Genomic DNA, 6,203 nt, shown 5'->3' with positions numbered 1-6,203 from the left:
TTGCCTAGGTAGCGCACAAACAAAAAACATATAAATGGTAAATGTTAAATGTTAAATAATAAATAGTACAAAAATTCAGGTGCCCAGAAAAGTGTGCGTGTCCAGACGGCTCTAAATTTATCTAACATTTGGTTTTGGTTTTGGTCTGCGGTCGCTGAGTTAATATTTGTTAAAGTCCCCAAATATATTCACCTCGTTTTTACCTTTTTGTGTGGCAACTGCTTAACAAGTGTCTGTCTATATTTTTTTTTTATGTGAAACTAACCCTTGAGAGCTACATGCGCCAGATAAGATAGTTTTTTTGTAGATAATTATGGTTATCCTTTTCCCTGATATGGCTTCGAAACGTTTGTTGTTTGGTTAGATTGCATTGACAACTCACAAAAAATCTAAAAAATATTTTGTGTTCAGATTTTGATGCAAATTGATGGAGAATCGATCTACAAATCGATTAAGGTGTTCCGCTAAAGAATCGGATCAGTATTGGCAAAGATATGGCTATCGCTGGGGCCCACATAGTGCCTCCCATGCATTATCAGGATTTCCAAGGGGACCCATCAGAATTTTGGACAAAAAATCTAAAAAATATTTTATTTTCAGATTTTGATGCAGAATGATGGAGAATCGATCTACAAATCGATTAAGCTATTCCGCTCAAGAATCGGATGAGTATTGGAAAAGATATGGCCTTCACTGGGGGCCACATAGTGCCTCCCATGCATTTTCAGGATTTCCAAGGGGTCCCATCAGGATTTTTGACAAAAAATCTAAAAAAATATTTTATTTCTAGATTTTGATGCAGATTAATGGAGAATCGATCTACGAATCGATTAAGCTATTCCGCTCAAGAATCGGATGAGTATTGGAAAAGATATGGCTATCGCTGGGGGCCACATAGTGCCTCCCATGCATTTTCAGGATTTTCAGGGGGACCCATCAGGATTTATGACAAAAAATCAAAAAAATATTTTATTTGTAGATTTTGATGCAGATCAATGGAGATTCGATCTACAAATCGATTAAGGTATTCCGCTCAAGAATCGGATGGATATTGGAAAAGATATAACATTCGCAAGATGCATTAATTCCAATGATTTATAAACTAATATATATACATTTTTTTTTAAAATTTTAATAGTTTTTAGGACTACAAACCAATTCCTTTCAATTTTCAACTATGATTGATCTATATACTTAAAAAATCTTTATTGAATCTAAGACTGTCTCCCCTGCAAAAAAAAACAAGGTAAATTAGGAAACTACAAGGACCTGGCACAAGCCAATACCTCAGGTCGAAGGCCAACAGGATCAGAGTGATCTCTTCATACAAAAGGCATTTGGCAAAAAATAGAATCCTGTTCGCCGGCAAGGACAGGTGATGAACATCTTTCTTCTGTATTCCAGCCCATTGTTCCATCGAATGCCACACAAAAACAAAAGTCAGGCGAAAACGAACCTGTTCCTAGGATATACCGGTGGATATGCCGATTCCTATCTCCATGTCCGTCTATTATTCGCAAAAAGATTGAAGAGAAGTGAAGGGGGCCGTATTGAAAGGAAAGAAGTCCAAACAAAAGCGGGCTCAGAGCAGCTGACAAATCCGTGTCGTTGGCCTGAGGAACACATGCCAGCTGCCCTCGAGAAGATCAGGATTTGGCAAGGTGCTCCTCTTTTTCCTACCCGTCTTGATTACATCACTCGTCCACTAGGGTCTCTTTTAGGTGGCCTAAAAACTATCTTTTCAATTAAGTAGAAACTGTCGGCATAAATCTGGCTTAGTTTGTACGTAGTACGTAGTTTGTCATAATTTTTCTACTCTCTCTCTGTTAATTGTTTAATGGATTGGGAACGGAAGTGGCAACCATTCTCAATGGCTTTATACCTATTATTAATTGCCATAAATCTTGGATCAATAATAAGAAGTCGGTCCAGGCAGAGGGAATGAGTTCAAGCTGCAAAGTTTTCAAGATATTTAACCCGTCATTAGATTGGGGTTACCTTGGTTCAGGTACTCTTTGAAAACCAGTACATCATTTTCTTTTAATTTAAATCAAAATCATTCCTGGTCTTATTACTATTTAAATTTTAATCTAGAAATATAAATAAATAACTGGTAAATAATTTTAAAAACTTTCTTTAACTTTTAACCTTTTTCAAACCACTGTTCCGGTGCCTTTGATTTCACCCGTAAAATGGTTTCGATGGTCGCTGCGATTTACTTTCGTCAAATTATATAATGATGCCAACAGCGGCCAGCCCATCCCCGAGACCAGGTCAGAACGAGGGTCCACGCCCTCGCATCCCTTGCCCGACGATGCACACCTTTTGTGTGGGTGTGGCCCAGGCAGGCCAAATAAGAGCCGGTAATCCTTTTGGCCGAACCGGGATCCTTTGTGGCCGTTTTCCTTTTCACTCTCCAGCCACTTGACAGTTTAACCAAAAATGCAAACCGTTGAAATGAAGTTAAATAGTTTCTTGTTAAGCAGGGAAGGGCCAAAAGCGGGCCAGGTCGAGACGGCGATGATGAACCCTTTCATGTTGCCTCTGACTTTTAATTTTTTTTGGTTTTTGGGCCCTCGAAGCAAGCACCTGCCAAATGATTAATCATTTTAACGGGGCCCTCGACTGAAGTGCGTTAGTTGGTATTTTTCTGCTGCTTAAATGCTAAAAGCTCATCAATTATCGCCCAAGCCCTGGCCCCAAAAGCCACATGCATCTGCCTATTTCGGGGATCGGTTCGGTTCGGATCAGTCAGTCAGTCAGTCACTCTTCAAGCTATTTTTCTTTGGAGGCGCCAAAGGTCGCACTTTCCTCTTTCATTCGTGTCCATCAATTTGATGGGTTGTAGGTGAAAATACGAGTTGTAGGCCCGGAATGCTGGCTGGAATAAAGTTTTATTTTATAGCGGCACGTGGGAGGTCTCCAAGCTAGATCTCTCTCTGTTGGCCTCGTAATTGGGTTACAGATGTTGGGCCAAATCAAGGAGAGGTTCCATACGCGATAAAAAAAGAGAGTAATAAATGGCCAAGTCGAATCTGGCCAGGTGGTTTGTGGGAGCACTTCATTTTTATTGAGTTTATGACATTTTTCGGACTAATGGCAAGTGCTAAATATAGGTTTGTTTAATTTTTATTTACTGCTATAGTAAGTAGTACTTACTAAGTACTCTCTAGATATTAAATTAATCTTTCCATTTGCCCATCAAGCATTATCCTGGATCAATCTCTGACAAGGACCAACGCACCGGTACCGTCACCGGCATCGGCACACTTATCCTGGCACTGACAAGCCAAACCAAAAATCCTCTCCAATCGCACGCGCAGATGTTTCCCCGGAAAACCATTCAGGACTCGGCACATTCAGGCTGCAGGATTTGTTCATTAGTGCCACTCGAGGCACGCTGCATTTGAATAAATAAATAGAATTGGAGAAAAGGAAACATGACAGGCGAAACGGGAGCTCTGAAAGGAATTCATGGATGGGGATGCCCTCTGAAAATGCATTTTGTATCGCGGGGGAGACGCGTTGAGTAATTGAAAAGACAGAAGCATGCGCCGGCCTGTCGGGATATAAATCAACGTGCCGCAGGATAATGCATCCCGAGTGCCGAGCACTAATTTGAATTGCACCCCGGCATCTGCCAAGTGCCTGTGGAAGTAAATGCCTGCGGTAGTTTCGCCTGAATGCAATAGGAGATCCCTCAGATCCTTTCTTGCTTGCCTGAAAGAACAGCACCTGGTTGTGATTTTTATTTTATTTTATTTTTTTTTTTTTTTTGGGAAGAGACTGCTACTTAAAATGGTAGGGGAACAGGTTGCCTGGCTGCTCAATAAACAGAATAAAATCCAGAAGCGAAACCAGCTCCACGATCCAGCTCCAGTCGAGAAAATTTTTGGTCGTAAGCCTGGAGGATGACAAAAAATTCAGAAACTGATTAAATTATAATATTAAAATTTAAGAATGCAAAGAAAATTTAATATTTTAGGGAGGTTTAAAACGAACTATGAGACACCCAATACAAATATATTTCAAACTGAAGTAGTAAAAGAATTTTAAGAAGCTATAGACTTAACTATAACAAATAAATATTGTTTTAAAATATTATTTTCTTGATTTGTTGAAATTTTTATTAAAACCCAACCACTTCTCCCATTGCAGAATACCTCATAAAATGCTAAAACATTCTTTTAGACTTGGCCAGGTAGGTGGACCGATGACACAAATCAGATCGGGCACTGCCGCTTGCTGAACTCACCTGAACCTGCCGCAAGTGTACCGTTGTCTCATGTAGCGTTGGAGCCACAAAATCCCATGAAACAACTAAAAAAAGAAACAGTTCCAGCTGGTGGCACGAGCTTAATGCTGTCGTTATACATTTTACAGGTTGATACCAAAGCGATGGACGTGGCATGTAGCACCTTCAAAAAAAGTGTAACTATTAGAAAAAATATTCCAAAATTAAGTTTAAATAATTTCATAAAATAAATAGTCTACCAACAATTTAAATTAAATTATTTATATTATTTTTCTAATACAAACTGTATATTATTTTTCCTTGAGTGCACTTTTGGGGCAATGTGTGGGGCATTTAGGTGAGAAGGAGGTGGTGCTGTGGCATCCACAGGCCATGCACGCCCGCCAGGCTAACAGCCATTAAGTGGATGCCACCCCCCGTTTGATGCACCACCAAAAAATTTTTGCATATGATACTTTATTCAGAGCTACAGCTCCGTCACCGCCTCCTGCTCATCGAATGGGTCATGGGTTTGGACCACGGTTTTGGCCAGGTTATCGCCCGGTTTATGGTGGCATCGCGCGTCATGTTCATGCCGAATTCCCGCTCCGTATGTAATAATTTTCGCAGTCGGCGTGTCTCCCCATCATCATTTTTTTTTCTTGGTTATTGCGATTTTTTGGGGAGTGCATCATTATGCTCGTGGCATGCATTATACTTAACCGATGTGCTTCATGTTAATGTTGTTATAATGTGCGGCTACTTGTTGGGCTGAAAATGGAAGGAGGTTAGACGTGTGGCAGGGGAATATTTTATAAATAATTTGCTAGGGGAACTATGATATAACAATACTCTTACTAGTTGAGCACTCGTAAGACTATCAGGACTAAGAATCAATAATAAACATTAAAGTGTTGCAATCTCATAAAAATGTAATAGTAATATCCTTTGAACACTATCCTTGTTAACTAGACATTTATCTTCTTAAACACAATTAGGAATCCAGTTAAGTATATAATATATAACTTAAACTTTCTGGATATTTTTACAAGAATTTATTTACCTTTGAACCAGACTGGAATTTCTCTTTCTGCCATTCTTGCAATAATTAAGTACTTGGCTCAGTTACATGGATGTTAAGGTTGTATATTTTTTATCGCTTGTTATATGGGTGTATCTGAACCCCTCGACCACCTATAATTCAATAATTCAACATACATAATTCAGACATTTCAATTGCTTCTCGTTTTTACGTTATCCGGGTGGCATTTTAGGTTGTAAAATTTATTTACAACGATTTTGTGGTCTCGGTACAAGATTCGGTCTGCGTTTCGTTAATCAAACATTAAGGTCCTGCGGCTCTGGAGTGAAAACTTTCATTGGGAAACGATCTTAAGCCATAACCCCCCAAGGGCTTTTAACAACAAAAACACGCACTTTTATCGAGTCTGGGATTTCGGATTTCGGAGTTCGAACTTAAAGATCTTCGTTTTCTGTTGGCAATAATAAAAACGCTCGATTGTAATTTTCCCTCTGCAATTATTGTCTCAGCTTTCAAATGCGGTAGGGCTCTCGAAAGTTTTCGGACTGAGGCCCTGAGACTGGACTGGGACAAAAGTAATTTTCAATTTTAACAGCCAGAGCATAAAATATAAAGCACAACTTGCAGCACACACTTGTTGATGCCACACGTTGGTGCAAGTGATTCTTCTCGAGATGTTGTCACTGCAAAAAAATTTAAGATTTCTTAAAATATTCAAACTCTGAGATGGGATCAATTACTTCCATTTATTCTATGAATGTCAAGGTAGCTCCTCTAGATCTTCATAAATATTTCTCTCAGTGTAGACTATTGTCGCTTTTTGCTGCGTGTCCTGCAAAAAAAGAGGGAATTACAAAAGTTTTTCATGTCTTCAGACAAATCTCATTAAAAGGCGTCGCGTCTTCGTGTTTTGAGCCCGCAAGGAGT

General features: G+C 39.4%; 1 long non-coding RNA gene across 1 annotated transcript; it reads right to left on the bottom strand.

The window, feature by feature from the left end:
* Positions 1-3,785: 3,785 nt before the first annotated feature.
* On the bottom strand, positions 3,786-5,064 carry LOC116654944. Its single transcript, XR_004310103.2, has 3 exons — positions 4,540-5,064; positions 4,256-4,418; positions 3,786-3,904 (listed from the first exon to the last, which is right to left on the bottom strand). It is a non-coding gene; the product is annotated as an uncharacterized LOC116654944 (long non-coding RNA).
* Between the last annotated feature and the right edge of the window lie 1,139 nt (positions 5,065-6,203).

Source organism: Drosophila ananassae, chromosome 3R (assembly GCF_017639315.1).
Source record: "Drosophila ananassae strain 14024-0371.13 chromosome 3R, ASM1763931v2, whole genome shotgun sequence".
NCBI lineage: Eukaryota > Metazoa > Arthropoda > Insecta > Diptera > Drosophilidae > Drosophila > Drosophila ananassae.
The sequence above is the reverse complement of the archived record's forward strand: the minus strand, read 5'-3'. Positions and strand labels throughout refer to the sequence as shown.